The sequence below is a fragment of the Adiantum capillus-veneris genome, chromosome 22 (assembly GCF_014529385.1).
Source record: "Adiantum capillus-veneris isolate H3 chromosome 22, ASM1452938v2, whole genome shotgun sequence".
NCBI classification, from domain to species: Eukaryota; Viridiplantae; Streptophyta; class Polypodiopsida; order Polypodiales; family Pteridaceae; genus Adiantum; species Adiantum capillus-veneris.
Genome location: NC_140952.1, coordinates 63,875,192 through 63,892,444, shown reverse-complemented (window position 1 = coordinate 63,892,444; position 17,253 = coordinate 63,875,192).

Genomic DNA, 17,253 nt, shown 5'->3' with positions numbered 1-17,253 from the left:
GTGGCTTTCTCTCTCATCCCCTAGCTTTGGGGCTCGCCCCCTCCCATGTAGGGATGTAGAAAGACTTTTTAGGCACACACTAAGCATCCAATTTTCCCTAAGGTTGACCTTTGGACACAACCTTTGAATTTTGGAACCTTAGCATTTTGGAAGTCTTAATGGGCTGAACCTTAGGGTCTTTTTAGCCCGTTGTTTCACATGGCTCTTTTGCAGATGGCCCCCCCTTTGGATCCCTATTTTCCCTCCTTTGGATCCCTACTGTGGCCGGTCTGCTAACTTAACCAATATTCTAGCTTTTTCTCCCTTGGCACTTCCCCACATTAAATGATCAGTTTAATATGAGAAAATCATTTAGGAGAATTAGATATTGATTATTATGACAGTCTCACTAGGAAGTGGTTGATTTTCTTTTGTCGTAGAACGAGTAGCCCTTGAGTTGACTTTGGTGAGATTGACACTCTCATTAAGTCTCCGTGCCCCATCCCGAGTCGCTTCCTTGCATATTGACATTCTGTTAGTACAAAAGAGCTATGATACAGACGTCCGTCACGGCGACCCGCTAACACTACTTAAGGTACATGTGAAGATTTTTCGTTACTGCATATGAGTATAGGGGATACCTGCAAGAATCTTTTCAAATTATTAATAAGGCTCTATTCATCTCATGTCAAAGGTAGAAAGTTGCTACTAACAATCACAAAAGGGCCTTAACTTTCAAAAAAATTGATTGCATCCTAATCAAGTTTCCCAAGGCTTGATTGAGGCAAACCACGGGCAAAACTCCTATGGGCCACCAAAAGTATTATGGTAAGCTAGAAAAAAGGTATTATGGTCCTTTTCAAATCCTAGAACCAATCAACAAGATGGACTATCAACTAAAGTTTCCCAATCATTGGCTCATACACAATGCTTTTCATGTGAGCTTTCTTAAGCCTTACAAAGCAAAGCCACCAAGAGAACCAATAATTGAGGATCCGCTCGAGATCGAAGATCAAGAAGAGTTGCTCGAGCCCAAATCCATCCTTCGACATTAAGACAAGGTACTAAGACATTGTAACATTATCCAAAGGTATCTTATTAAGCTCAAAAAATTATCCTTTTGAAGATGCTAAATGAATGCAAGGAACACAGCTTAAGGATAGTATGAACCTTGTCAATGCTTACAATGCTACAATAGAGTAAGCAAATGTAAATTCTTTTTAAATACACAAGTTTTTTGTCTTATAAGACTAGTTCTCTTTTTATTGTGCAAAAATTTAAGTAGTATGCATGCTTATAATCATGTTTGTGATGATGTCGTCTCCCAAACACCAAGTAGACTTTGTCACTCTACTTTGGGAGTATGATATGGACTAAAGAGCAGACATGCTTGCAATAGCTAAGTCTCTCAAGAACCAAATAGAATAGTCATTCATTATAGAATGATTTTATAGGGTAAAAAGGATCCTCTACCCACTAAGAAACATAGAATAATGACTAAGGTTTTACCTTCTCTACCTCATAGTTGAGGATGACTAGTTTCAAGAGAGAGGTAATGTCATAAAATCTAATATCTAGTTTTAAGAGAGAGGTAATGTCATAAAATCTAATATCTACCTATCCCAAATGATTTTATCATATTGAACTGATTTAATGTGGGAAAATAAATGGGAACAAGGGTTAGAATATAGATATGTGCTTTTAGACCTATCTCAGCACCGGGATCAAAGGGAGAGAAGGCTACATCTCATTGAGGGTCCAAAATGGAGATGGTCTATCGAAGAGAAATAAGCAGTTAATGGATCTTAAAATACCTTAGGGTTAGCTTCATTAAATACCTCCAAAGGTTAGTGCTAAAAGTCCTCAGACCTAGGATCTTTAGGTACTTTAGACCTTAGACCTTAGGCAAGCTAGTCATGTTCTTGAGGTGCTTGAGCTAACTAAGGTGCTTGAGTTTCTTTAGGTCATTTAGCTGACTAAGGGGATTGTGGTGCTTCTCGTGCCATTAGAAAAGAAATGGACTCATTTTTGGGCCTTTTAGCTCTAGTGAGAGAATGCTCCTTAGCCAATAGGAAGAAGGCTAACGTTACATAGAAAAAGCCTTTTTTCTCATTTTGAAAATGTCTATGAAAATCATTTTGGTGAAATTGTCACTATTATCTGAAAAGTAAGACGCTTGATAGTGACATCTTGCACAAGCACCGAACACCTTTTTATGACCCGATGTTGCTATCTTATAAAGTGAAGTACTTGTACCTATGCATCTCGCACAAGCATCAATCACCTCTTTATGAAGTACTCGCAATGAAAATTCGAACGCATCGTACTTGATAGCGATTGATATGTACTATTTAAGACTATGAAGGAGTCAGAACCAAGCGAATAGAGATCCTTGAGGGGTCTCTGGGACTGCTATTCGCTTGGTTCTAACCTCATGAGGCCCTAGGATTAAGATATAGCATTTTAAAGCCCACGAATACATCTGAAACATCCAAAAACCTTAGGATAGCACTTAGGTGCTTCATGACTAAGGTGCTTGAGGTGCTTGATGACCAAGGTGCTTGTAGTGTTCAAGTCAAATATGACTCCTACATAGGAGGGGGTGGTCCCTAAGAGTAGGGGATGAGAGAGAACACACACGCGCACACTCAAGGCAAGCCCAAGACTCAAGAGGCATAAGGGACACATGTCAAGCCCCTAGCCATGTTGCCCTCATAGTGTGACTGAAGGAAGGTCCAATGAGAATTTAGATGCATTTAAATAATTAATTAAGCACTCTCTCTCTCTCTCTCAAAGGGGGGAAGAAGGAAACTTGTCAAAATCCTACCTCTACTGCTTGATATGACCATAGCTTGTGATTTTCCATGCCTAGCATGGACCAATAGGGTGCAAGCTAGAGTAAAGAGAGAGAGAGAGAGAGAGGTCGACCTAGACAAGGGGGAGCCCTCCTTTTTGCACATTCTCCCACACAATCACACACTCTCTCATGTGTTGAGCAAGAACTTCATCTCCTTCTCCAAGCTCAAGAAGTGAAGAGCCTTCACCAACACCTCTTAGCGATGGAATGCAAATCCAACCAAGAGTCAAGCTTCAATGGCATGCTCATCTTCTATACCATCTATATTACTATGCTTAGTAAGCTAAGCTACAAGAGTAATCTATGGTGAGGAAAGAACTTATGTCTCTTATGCTAAATCTTCTTCCTCTTTCCTTTCCTCACTCCCTGCTAACTCTCTCCACCTTTGAAGGTGTTTGAGGTTTTGGGATTGAGGTTGGGGACAAGTTCATGTTATTTGCAAGTTAATTAGTGGAGTAATATTGGTACATGAATCTTACCATCTTCATAGCATCAACAAGGTCTCAAGGAACACAAAGAATGTATTGTACCAAGTCTCTCTTCATGGGAGAATCTATAATACAACAGCCTTTTGGAGGGGGGACCGGCTCCAAGTAAATTCAGTCCTCAATTGTTGTCAATATCTCTAATTCTCTCTCTCTTTTGCAAGTATTGTTCGTGCCAAGCTCACCTGGTATTATGTTTATTTTCCTACCTTCAATCAAGTACTCTCCTTATGTTCATTAAGAATCCTCTTAAGGAAATGCTCACTATTGTTACTTTAATTCCGCTACAATCAATGTTATTAGCCATATTCCATTCAAGAACATTTCTCAAGAACACACTTGAGGTGCTCAAAATGGTCTTCCCTTTTGGATGAATGCACACAAAGATCATCCATGTGAACTTGAGAGAATTTTCTCAAGTACTCTTTGAATGTATTGCTCATTAGCCTTTGGAATGGTACTGGCATATTTGTCAATCCAAACGGTATGACTCTGTAAGAAAATATTTTCCATTCCATGGCAAAAGCCCTTTTATGTTGATCTTTAGGATCAATGGCTAGCTGATTATAACCAAAGAATCCATCCAAGAAGTTGTAAGCTTCTTTTTTAGTCACTCTCTCCAAAAACATGCTCAATGATAGGAAGAGGGTAGTTATCTTGTACAGTTGCAGCATTCACCTTCGTCAGTTCACACACATTCTTAGTTTTTCATTTTCTTTGGTACCACTAAAATTGGTGAAACCCATGTAGTGTGTTCAATTTCATAAATGAATTCCAGTTCCTCAATTTTTTCTATCTCCTCCTTGATCATTTTGGAAAATGTCTCATTATAGGTATAAGGTCTTTGTCTGCTTGGGTGTTGTATCATCTTGCATAGGACCTACTCTTTTGAGATCTTTATAAGACCATTCCAAAAGCATCCCTATATTCCTTTAAATTTCTAAAGAGGATTTCCCCTCTTCTAGAGACAAATCTGTTGCGATGTAAGCTGATTTTGATTCTTCCCCAGGACCTCCTAGGTCTATCTTTTCAGATTTTTTTGGACCTTCGTAGGATTTTCCCAATTCCCTAGGTTGTCTCATGGGTTGCTCTACAATGATCCTTTGGTCTTGCAGGGTATACACTTTGTAGTGCCATAGAACACTAATAGCCCCTTATCTTTCGCTATTAGATTCCATTTTAGTGGTCCATACCTCTTTCAAGGCTCTTTTCAACTCCTTGTATTTAGCTATCCGCTCCGTCCTTGTCATTGAAAGTTCTTTTTCTTTTGTTTGTCTGTTTTTTGTGGTTTCCATTTTGTTTTGGTTTGTCATTTCATATTCTTTTTCTTTTCAGTGATGGGGTATCTGCCATTGATTTTATCTTTGGTACAATCCTTTATGTGGAATATCATCAAAAATTGGGTCTTGCTCTCTATTTTAGGCATGTTTTGGTTTCTTCTCTATTTATTCTCTTTTTTTTGGCATCTTTGTTGTCATATTTGATGGTAATTGAAAAATTTAAAAAACTTCTTGTCCCCTCCCTGCAAACAATATTTTTTCTCCAACCTACTTCTTTTTATGAGCCGGATTTCTCTATGGTAAGAGTTTCCTCTTCTAGATCATCATAGCGTCATAATAGTGATTGGAGAAAACTTGGTAGCCATCCCATGGCACAATACTTACCATTTAAATTGAAATAATGTCATAGCCTCCTTCATCATAGAAAAGGGTAGGTGTGGACTCAGTGACACATGCGTCCATGGAAGCCAAAATTTGAGTCCACTCAAATGGCTCAAGCAAATATTCAAAAAAAGATTATGGCATGTAATCAACATTGTTTACATCCCAATCCAAAATAAAATCTTCTCTATCATTCTTTGAGGGAACATACATCCAGATAGGAGTATCTTTCTTCAACCATGATGATAGTTTAGTCTCGGTCGATATTTCTAAGTCAAGCTCCCGGATTGGTACTTTTAAGACATCCTTGTAAGAGTAATCTTTCAGGTTTACACATGTAATTGATCCGACTTATTTCAAGTATAGATAACCATTCCCCTAGTCTTGAATCAAATTTTTCTATCTCATGAAAGGTCATCCTGAGATGATTTTGTAGTTCTTTTTTTTCTTTTAATCTACAATGGGAAATTTGTGTTGGTAGCACTATATATCAATGGTTATTTTCACAAGGTGTATACACTACCAATGATGATTTTCACCTATAACAAATAGCCATGAACTCCCTATCAAGCAAATAATTCATGGGATAACATGAATATTCTATGAGAGCCTCAAGGAAATTAATCTCTTGTTTCAAAAACCAAAGATTATCTAGTATGACTACCTTATTTTTGGTATGGAAATTTTATGAAGGTTGTGAAAAAGAACACCTGATCCAACATTGTGCAAAGACCTTAACATCAAGGGAAAAGCGACTGTGAATGCCATTTGGGTTCTGCCTTGTTCGAGCAGATTTGGGTTAGAGCCAACAGTTCTTGTCAATGGAGTGACAACAGCTCAAGCTCGGGAAGCAACAAAAAATTTAGTTTAAAATCTTAACGGTAAGGACCCAAGGAAAATTTTGGAAAGCAAAAGGAGATAAAATGGAAGTGAAGAGGCTAAGGGAAAAGACAGTCTTAGAGACATAACTACACCAAACAAGGGAACAAATCAAGTGGGAGCAAGGAAACAAATAATAATTCCATGAGAGAAAGTGTCAAAAATTGTATCGGGTGGTTCATTCTTAGTAGAAAAAGTGAATGAGCACTTGAATGGCATGATACAAGCCTACGAGGTGAGATTGAAAAGAAACCAAACATTAAAACAAAGACGGTTGACATATCCGTACCCAAAATTTGAAACAAAATAGTTGGAAATGTGAAGACGGCTTATAGAGATAGCCCAAGCTCTAAGCAACCAAAAGTATTGAACATTCCTTAGCAAGTAGTGTTGATACCTGAGAAAGAGGATGAAAGCTCCCAAAATGAAAACAAAACTGGTGAACCAGCTAAACCTAGAAAGGAAACACCATTAGATGTGACAGTAGTGACAAACATAATGGATGAGCATTGAGGCAGAGACCAAGTCTCAAAAGATACATCTTGTTCCTGAAGTGGACAAGTCGTAGCTGCAATCCTTGTGAGAAACCATTAGGAACTCAAAGATGGAAATGCCACTTTTCACTTTGCACCAATTCAAGAAATCAACATGGACCATGAGATCTACCCACGAGATATACAATTATTCTACGAAGATGCAGGGATGGAAGTATCAAGAGATAGTAAACCTGGAATGTTAAGGACTGTTGGAATTAGGGTTGCAGAGAAATGCACACAGCTTGGAGAGGACAAAGGAAGCTCAAGGCACACAATAGAGAGTGTGTTACTTAGTGTGCAATGGAAAGATAGATAGCCCTAGAGTGATGGGTGTATATACAATGATCGGGGGGAAAAACCTCCTAAAGAGGGAAAAAAATGCCCCGGTGGTCCTAGTGTGTTCACACACATCACTACCACATGTATATGGTAACAAATCCCCCCTGGAGTGATGCGGTGAACGAGAGATGGCACATGAGTAAAGGGAAGTGCCATGCCCTAAGGGCATGATCAGTCCACAAAGGGGAGTAAGCCCAAAGCTTCACGGAAAGCTTCAAGATTCTCGTGAGACAATGCCTTTGTGAAAAGATCTGCAAGGTTGTCCTATGTTGGTGCATAAGCCAAGATGATCTCTCCTGCTGAGAGCCTCTCCCTGACATAGTGGTAATGCACCTCAATGTACTTTTTGCAAGCATCAAAAACTGGGTTCCTCGCAATTGCCAATGCGCTCTGACTGCCAGTGTAGATAGCATTGGCAATGTCTTGTCCAACACCCAAATCAGCAATAAGGTGTCTATGCCATACACACTCAACCGTAGCTGTGAAGACTGCCCTGTACTCAGCCTCACAACTCGAAGTGGCCATAGTAGGTTGCTTCTTGCTCAACCATGATATACATGAAGTGCCAATCATGAAGCAAAAACCACTTGTGGACACTCGCGTGTCAAAACAACCAGCCCAATCTGAGTCCGAAAAAGCATGTAAGTCTAGCGGCAATGATCCCCCTTGGGATAAAACAAGCCAAGATGTAAAGTGCCACTAAGGTAGCAGAAAACCCTCTTGACAACCTGCCAATGCTTAGACCTTGGGCTATGCATAAATCTATTGACCTGTGAGACTGCAAATTGAATACCCGGCCTCATGTTGCATACATAAATGAGGCAACCAACAGCAGTTTGATAAAGAGTGACATCAGCAGGATCGCCAACATCATGTAGACTCAACTTCAAACCTGTTTCCATGGGATTGGCAATAGGTTTGCAATCCTCAAGTCCAAATTTACATAGCAATGTCTCTATGTAACTTTTTTGATACAAGGCAATACCACCATCACACTGCTTAAACTGTATACCCAAGTAATGATGCAACAGCCCCAAATCTTTCATCTTGAAAGTAGCATTCAAATCAGCCTTAAATTCAGCAATATGTCTCTCATTTGGTCCAATGATCAACAAATCATCTACATAAAGAACCACAATGAGAAGTACATCACCCTCACGCTTTACATACAATGTGCTTTCTGTTGGACTGTTACGAAAGCTTCGTTTGACCAAATGAGTGTCAGCTTTTTCATACCAAGCACGAGGAGATTGCTTCAACCCATACAAAGCCTTCTTACATCTACACACTTTGTCTTCTTGTCCTTTTATGACAAAACCGCGAGCCTGCGTTACATAAACTTCCTCAAATATGTCACCATTCAAGAAAGCAGTAACAATGTCTGATTGATGTACATCCCAACCAAAATGAGCTGCCAATGCACATAGAAAACGCACAGTAGTCATACGACAAGTGGGAGAAAAAGTCTCTCCATAATCTATGCCTTTTTGCTGTGCATAACCCTTTGCAACAAATTGAGCCTTATGGTGATCAATCTCACCATCCAGCTTGCGTTTCAACTTGTAAACCCACTTCGTACCAATGGCCTTTTTTCTAGGAGGCAAATCACATAAAGTCCATGTGTCATTTTGTATAAGTGCATCATGTTCTGATTGCATGGCAGCCATCCAATTTTTTGAATTATGTGCTTCATCAAAAGACAGAGGCTCCTCAACATCGTGTAAGCTAGACACATCCAAAGCATAACAATCTGATGCATAAGATGCATGGCGAGAGCCTGAACGAGTACGACTAGACAAAGGTGCATCCAACTTACTGTCACGCAAAGTGTGCAGCCATTTTGGCATACCTCTAGCCTGCTCATTTTCAGCCCTTTCCTCATCAAGTACATCATGTACATCTGCATCAGTAATAGGCTGATCTGTACCATTTTCAAAAACCCCCATAGGCTGTACATTTGCCTCATTGGAATTTACATTCGAACTTCCACCACTGAAAAGAGGCAACAAAGTGTCATAAATGTCCTATGAGCTTACATTATTGTCTCTAGTACATGACAGCAAGGGCTGAACAGAATCTTCCACAAATGCTACATCCCGTGGAACCAGAATACGTTTTGTTTGCGGCTGATACAACCTATAACCTTTGCTTTCAGTGCTATAACCAACAAAAATACATTTGACAGCCTTATCATCCAATTTTCTGCGCTGTGTTTGTGGCACCAAAGCATATGCCAAACAGCCAAAAACACGCATGTACTCAATAGAAGGCTTTCTATCATGCCATGCTTCATATGGAGTAATAGACTACAAAGCTTTTGTAGGACACCTATTTAGTACATAAGTGGCACACATGATGGCCTCAAGCCAAAAAGAATGTGGCAAAGCTTGACTTTTGACCATACATCGTGCCATTTTTGTAAGTGACCTGTTTTTCTCCTCTCAGCAACACCATTTTGTTGAGGTGTATAAGGCACTGTACATTGGTGTTTTATCCCACGACTAGCCAGAAATGCATTGAATTCATGAGACATATACTCTCCCCCTCGATCGGAACGGAAGGTGCCCATAGTACATTTCGACACATTTTCAGCCATAGCCAGAAATTGTTTGAAGCACATAAAAACTTTGGATTTCGCTTTAAGCGGAAATACCCATGCATGCCTGGAGTAATCATCAATGAAAGTCACAAAGTAAAGGTAATTTCCCAAGGACAGAGTTTGCATGGGCCCACAAATATCAGTATGTAGAAGCTGCAACCTGCATGTGGCCCGAACTGAACCATCCTTTGGAAACTTAGAACGCTGCATCTTACCCAAAATACAACCTTCACAAACATGTTTCATAGGTGCTTCAAGAGGCGGCAAAGAAGCAACCATATCAGATTTTTGCAAACGCAGCAAACTGGCAAAATTCAGATGACCAAAATGTGCATGCCAAAGTTTTGCATCTGAAATAGCGCTTGAATCTACAACAGCATTTGCAAAAGTTTGTCCACACTTGTCATACAAAGTGAGCTTATACAGCCCACGGCACAAAAGGCCAGATGCAACAATTTCATCACCAAAACTGAGATCATGAATTGTACATCTGTCATCCACAAATTTGACTACAAGTCCAAGTCTAGCATAAACAAGAGATTCTTCTTGATCCCAGGGACATAAAGTGCATCAACAAGTGTGAAGGAACTGCCATTTGCAGCAGTAAGCACAATCTTTCCAACTCCCTGAACGGGATAAGAGGCATTGTTGGCACAAGTGACTAAATTCCCATGAGGGACAAACTCGAGAGAGGTAAACAATTCACGATCTGAGGTAATGTGCTTTGTAGCACCACTCTCGAAATACCACACATGTGAATCTGCAGCAACTGACAAGCATGCATCATGGACAACAGGATTGTAAGTGCACTCTGTGCTAAAAGCCCATTCTGCATCAACATCAGCAACACAGTATCCTCTCACAGAAGACTCAACAATGGCTGCATTTGTAGTGGAACCAGCATTTGCAGTGGAATGACCCTCTTTCTTCTTAGCCTCTTTGGCCTTCAACTTAGGACATGACTTGATCAAGTGATCATTAGCTTTACAATAATGGCAACGCATCTTGCTTTTGCCCTTATCATCAGAATTGCCAGACGTAGTGTTGCCAATAGAAGCATTAGGAACAGAAGTTTTGCCACTCACACCAGAACCATAAGAAGTGGCTGCATTGTTGTTACCACCCTTTCTTTGAGAAGCAATAAAAGCCTGTTCAACTGCACGTTGTCTAGTCCTATTTTTTCTGGAAAGTGACTCTGGCAACAACAATGTGCATAATGCATCATACTTGACAACTTCTGGATTTCCTTGGGTCATAAGTCTCCAAGTACTAGCAAAAGTCTAGTAAGAATCTAGTAAGGCATCAAGAGCAGTCTGCACAAGGGAACTGTCTAAAATGACTTCACCTGCAGAAATAAGTTGCTCATTGATATCCTTGACACTATCAAGGAAAGTGTCCATATCATCTTCCTCATGCATAATCTTCGACTCCAGCTCTTTACGCAGCAAAGCAATTTTAGCCTCATTGCGACTTGCATAAAGACCAACCAAAATATCCCAAGCCTGTTTTGCAAATTTTGTTGAACGGATGTGAGGAACAATGTTGCACTTCACAGACAACACAATAAATGCATGAGCCTGCGCATCCTTTACATCCCAACGAGCTTGTTCTTCCGTAGACAGAATAGCTCTAATAGTAGAAATCCTTGCAGCAAGACCTGCAACATCCTCAACATTGCCTACATCCTCACAACCAACATGTACATCAATGCCCTGTACAATATTCTAGACACCCTTTGACAAAAGAACGTGGTGCATCATATACAACACAATCAATGCATGAGCCTGTGCATCCTTTACATCCCAACGAGCTTGTTCTTCCGTAGGCAAAACAACTCTAATAGTAGCAATCCTTGCAGCAAGACCTGCAACATCCTCAACATTGCCTACATCCTCACAACTAGGACATACAACAATGCCCTATACAATATTCTAAACACCCTTTAACAAAAGAACGTTTTGCACTGTTGGACGGGTACGCCGCGACCGACGTCAGCATAGCAAGAACTCACCTAACATATAATGTCAACTGAGGACGAAGCTCGACCCGCAGGCGTGTGGAAGCAAGCAAAGGGTGTCAACCTCTACTCGACCGACTAATGACTACTTCCTACAGAGATATCAACTCTACATGCCATCGGTTCTGTGAATGTGAGAGTCTCCTATGATTCTACCGCAAGCCAAAAGCCCATTAGACGTTATCGAAACGTTAAAAAACTTGAGGGATATCCTATTAACACCAATAGGCCACTCTCCCTAAGGTCCGTGACCAAAAAAACCTACTCAATACCCTCCGTGCAGAAACGCGTAGGATGTCTGGCCGGTTTTTGCAGATCGACGTTTCCAAAAACTAAAGTGCCTAATGTGTATCTCTACTCGCTCTGATCGCGTGGATATGCTGAAATGCAAAAACGGACAACAGTTACTCACCGAAACTCCAAAAGTAGCTCGCGGGTGAATCTGCCAAAACACAGATGAACGCGTGTGATGTAAGCATCAATGCGTAGCTCTCCTCGTGGGCAACACACTGCTGCTCTCCGTTTGCGATTCCGACCACTGTAACTCCTGTAGCACACACACACTCTCTCACTCTCTCGCAGTCTCCCAACGACACAGAAGATCAGATTTATTAGAAGTCCCTCTACAAAGCTTTAGGTTTTGGCTTATATACTAAGCCTTAGAAAACCTAATGTCCGACCAAAATGACTTTATTTGTCCCTAGGCTTCTATAGAAATTAATTACAACACCGTGAGCTGGCTTTTCTCATCCAACAAGCATCTGTGGCCTCAATACAATTGCCGACTTAAAATATGAAGTTCCCGTAAACATTACAAAAGTGGCCGTAATGGCTAAAAATGATAATAACGGGATATTTGATGATGTCCATGAGCTTGTATCTTCACATTACAGCATCCATCTTCGTCTTCATCACTTCATCAACATCTTTATTTAGAATCTTTAGAGAATCTTTGAGGGATCTTTATGGAATCTTTGTGCAAGCGTTGTTGAAAGTTGACCTTTCAACACTCTCCCCCTCCGAAGTCTTGTCGTCCCCGACAAGACCCTATGTCTGCAGTGGCCTGGACGAGTGCTTCATTTTTTGGTGTTGGTTGAAGCTTTTGTTGTTGCAGTTGCTTCTACCAGATGCTTTGTATGTTGTAGAGGTACCTTTTTCTTGTACATGTAGTGTAGTTGAAGCCATAGCTCTCCCCCTCCGATTGGTTGTTGTAGCGTGAATAGGTTGAGTGAGGTTTGTTGTTGCAGCAAGTATTTATCTTGGCAGCTCTGTATTCTTTGTTCTTTGGGTGTCATCCTGCATGTGTACCTGTAATCTTGAAGCCTTTTTGAATTGTTTCTGGGCCGCTCCCCTTGGATCCTATAGATGATGAGCATGTAGTTGTTTAGGGATGTCGTTGGTCTGCTTTTCTGTGTTTTTATAAGAAAAATAAAATAGTAAAAATAAAATGTGGCATATATTACAAAATGAAGGTCTGGGATACCTAGATAGGACTAGAGGGAAAAATCCAGTGGGAAAAAAATGCCTTTAGTCACCATTAAATGTGAGGCTATATGTACTTATGTTTGATGTAACTATTGAATTAAAGTACTTATGGCCGTATGGCTACTATTACTGGATATACAGTGGATAAGAGTCAGTAGCTTGAAGTCAGAGTCATTGTTGTTGAGCAAATGCTTATGAAACCTGTTACCACTTCATCATCGTCATTTTGTTGTGTAAGTGCATGGGTGGAACACAAATTGTGTCAAATGCAAATGTCCAATGATGGGACATTATATATGCTTGCACAGATAGATGCATGGGAAACAATATGCGGTGCGAGAGGAGTTTGAATGGGTGCTTCCAGGAGTGAATGTAGCTAGAGAAGCAAAAATATATTGGACTTCAAGAGCTGCCGTTACTCACAAGAAGGGTTTTTGTCGACGAGGTTTTTTCCACTCTCCTCACTGTGTTCATGTGCGTGAGTGTTTTCTGGACTACTCCGCCACTCCACCATTTAAAATAGTAGACTTTGACTCTTATGCTCACCTCTTCCAGCATGAGTGACATGACTTTATGTATGCTCAACTCTCCAGCTTGAGCTTTAATCTAAATATCTAGATGCATAGACCACAAAGAATATTAAGACATGAAGCTTGGGTCTAATGCTTGCTCATTTAGTGGCTCAGCTGCCCGACTTTGGACTCTTATGCCATTATTTTTATGGCGACTTGACTTACTCTCGGGAGCTTTCGACCAGGAATAGGTTTTGAAATTCAAAACTCCCATCCTCGAAGAGAGGATTTGTAAAGGACCATACTGGCAATATTGGTTTCTTTTGCCATACCTAGGTGACCTTGGTTGTCAAAATTTCTTTTTGTTGTTGTTGGTCCCTTGGTTGAGAAGATTGGCTCGCTCCATTCCCCGTAACACTTTGTCTATCATGTCTTGACATTTCTTGAGAGCTAGAGATGACTTCAATCTTCTTCGTTATTTGTTGTTCTTTTGGCACCCATTTGTATCTGCATCGTGTGATTAGCGTGTCTTTGCAGATATCCTTTGCCTTGACTGTGACATTGTCCTTGATTTTGCCTTCCGTGAAATTGCGATTATTTTCAAGCTGAAGTCGTTTGCTTGAAGAATGTTTACCTGGCATCTTTGGTAGCCAGATTCTTCGATTTCCTTGATAGTAACCTTGTGCTTGAAGAATTCTAGATGGCACTTCCCATGATGTTTTTGATGTCGTATTGAGATGTACAAGAGTGCCATTTTTGGGATTATTTATCGATGAAGTCCTATGTTGGTATGAAGGCCAGTTGGATTCGAAATTTCCTGCATCCCTTTGGCGAGCCTTGTTGGTTTGTCTCCTTTGGCGATATAAATATGAGCTTTGTTGCTTTTGGGGACGATTTTTGAAACCTTTATCCACCACATAAGCCGAGGTTTGTGGTTTTGGTAACCAAAGTTTCTTTTGACCCTCATAATAGCCTTGCTCTGCTAAGCTGTAGTGGGAGGCTATCCATCCCATGTGTTTACCTTTCGTCAATCGGCTAGGCTCATTTACCCATATTGGGTCCTTGACCTTGATTTCTTCAGCTTTGATGTAGACCTTTGAAGATTTTTGTCGACGATGATCTCGCAGTGTAGGGTATTTCGGTTGAAAGATTTTCTTTGGAGTCTGTCTTTCATGTGGAAGCATGTGGTCAGTTGATGTCGAAGCTCTGTCTTGAACCTTTCGGGGCTGGATTGAAGACTGTGATTTAAGGGGCTGCTTCTGTTGGTAGTACATTTGTGGGCTCATTTTGGCTTTGCCTTTGTCGGAAGCCGATAATCTTGGAGCAGTAGTAGGCTGGATTTCTTGAGAGCTAGTTGTGATGACCATTGTTGAAAATCCAGGTTCTTCTGCCAATGTTTTTGCCCAGTGCTTGGACAAAATCAAATGTGTATTCATTTTGGAGGAATCCACCACTAGGAATTTGTCTTTGATTATCTTTGACTGTAGTTTAAGGGTAGCTTTCACAAACCCTAAACTTGTGACCGGCTATTCCATGTGATATAGGAACCTGTACCTGAATTTCATTCAGTTCTGGCTTATCTAGAAGTAACCACAGCCCATAAGACATGACATTAGTCGTGGCAGTGCAATCTATCTCTGCTGTAAAATTGAATTTCAGTTTCTCATGCACATCCAATGAGAATTTAATCTTCTTGTTGGCTGCCAAGTAACTGATGTCCTCTTTGCTTTTGGTACTTTTCTTAGACTTTTGTGCCTTGAAGGCTTTGTCATCCTCTTGTATGTTGAACTTCTTTGTCATTTGACTGGTTGTAGCATGTCCCAAGTGCTTACTATCTTCTGCTGTAGCTGCTTGTTGGTGTTCATTGCTAGTTTCTGACTGTGACGCCTTGATTCGTGATTTTAGAAGCTCTCTGTCACTATTTACTTCTTCTAGCACTTGAAGGTCATTCAATGGTGACTTTTCTTCTTGGAAATGTTTTGAAGCTTGTGTAGGAGGATGTTGAGGTTTACTCTCTTCTTCTGATGCAATGGTCGCCGTGGCCTTTGGTTTCCATTGTTCCATGGGTTTTTGTAGAGTTTCTTCTTGAAAATATTCATTCATATCCTGTATTGCTTGTCCCTGGTAGTCAATCTTGGACTCAGTCATTTCCCTTTCTTTGGTGCATTTTATGTCTTCAAATACATCTTCTTTTAGCTTCTCATACTCTTTGATTTGTTCAATCACCAATAAAGAGTCCACATTAGAGAATTTATTTGGTAGACTTTCAGCTTCATCCATTGATTCTATTTGCATGTCTTCCACTTGTGACATGGAACTAAGAATTTTTGTTACCTCTGCCACCTCTTCTTGTGTTGGCTCACTATCGTCAGAATCTTGGCTTCTTTTGCTCTCGAACCTTGAACTACGAGCTTCATCTTCATCACCTTGTGGATGCTCTGACTTGTCCTCACTGAGGTTCCTTAAACGATCTTGAATCAACTGATTCAATTGATCTTTTTTGAAAGCCTGATTCTCTATGATAATGTCGTTGACACCCTTGACTTCAATCAACTGTGTCTTGAGCCTATCTTTTGTGCTTTGCGACAAGATCTGCTTCTTTTCCGGAGATCTTGTTGGGGATTCTTTCTTCCGTTCCCTTGTTTTCACTATCTGAACTTTGCTTTTGGCTTGTTGCTTCTTCTTTTCCATGTAGAGCTTTACTGGGCAGTCCTTCACTAAATGACCAATGGCACATTGGTCGCAATATGTTGTTATCTCAACATGTGCACCCTTTGGACGAGGCAGCTTTCCATAATACTGCTGATAATGGTTTCCAGTGGTATCTAGATACAGATATGACCTCTTCTTTGCATGCATGAACCTGTAGATTACGACTGACTTAGGTGTATCCACTGGCTTTGTCTCTTTATCCTTCATCGTCTTGTCCTTAAGAAGCTGAAAATAGCTTCCATTATTGCTTGCATACAAGATCAAATCACTATCCATGATTTCTAGCAGTTGTGATGCTAATTCTTCCATCAGTATATGGTCTTTGACGTGGGGCTTCTGCATAGCCTTAGGGCTATGTTTCCGAGTTAATTTTGCTGAGTTCTGCACCGAGGGTGAAGATTGAACCGAATCTTTGTTTTTCGTTTCCCTTGATGGTGCTTTTGGACGGGGTCCAAGTATGTGACTTACAGGTTTCCCACAATTGCAAACTCATCCGTACTTTTCACATCGGCTATTTCATAGTGCCTATCGTATTTGTCGACCACAATGACATCTTGACCTGACCTTTTATATTGGGCATTGTGAATTTCCAGCGGTCTCTCCTCTGGCTCGGCATCTTCCAATGCTTCTTGAAATTCCACTTGGACTCCTGAAAATGACACTGCTTCTTGTAAAACTGGACTTCTTAATCCCACTCTTGAAGATATAGGGTCTCTTTGTTGAGTTTGAACTCCCACCATTCGAGAGGGTTTCATATCTGATGTTGGCATCTGTTTAATGCCTGATGATATGACTTCTTGTGCTTTGTTAAGTAGCTCTTGAGACCGAGCTAGTTCTTTTTGAAGTTGGGCTATCTTCATAGCGGGTACCTCTTGTGCTGGTGCAGTGCACGAGACTTGTGTTGTGTCTTTCCATGTTGTGCCTTGTGTTGTGCCACCCATTTGTGCAGTGACAGCTGTAGTTGTTAACTCTTCCAAGTGCGTAGTTAGAGGTAAACCCATGACAAAATGGTATACATTACCACCTTTAGACATGTAGTCTTCTCCTCTTGAGCCAAACGCTTCTGGTATAAAGTAATGATTGTTTTCTACAGGAACTTCATGACTTGTGACAGCCCTGTAGTATCGACCGTCTGCATCTCCATAGAGGGTACCAAACTTCTGTTTTCCATCTTGTGCTTTGTACAGAAAAA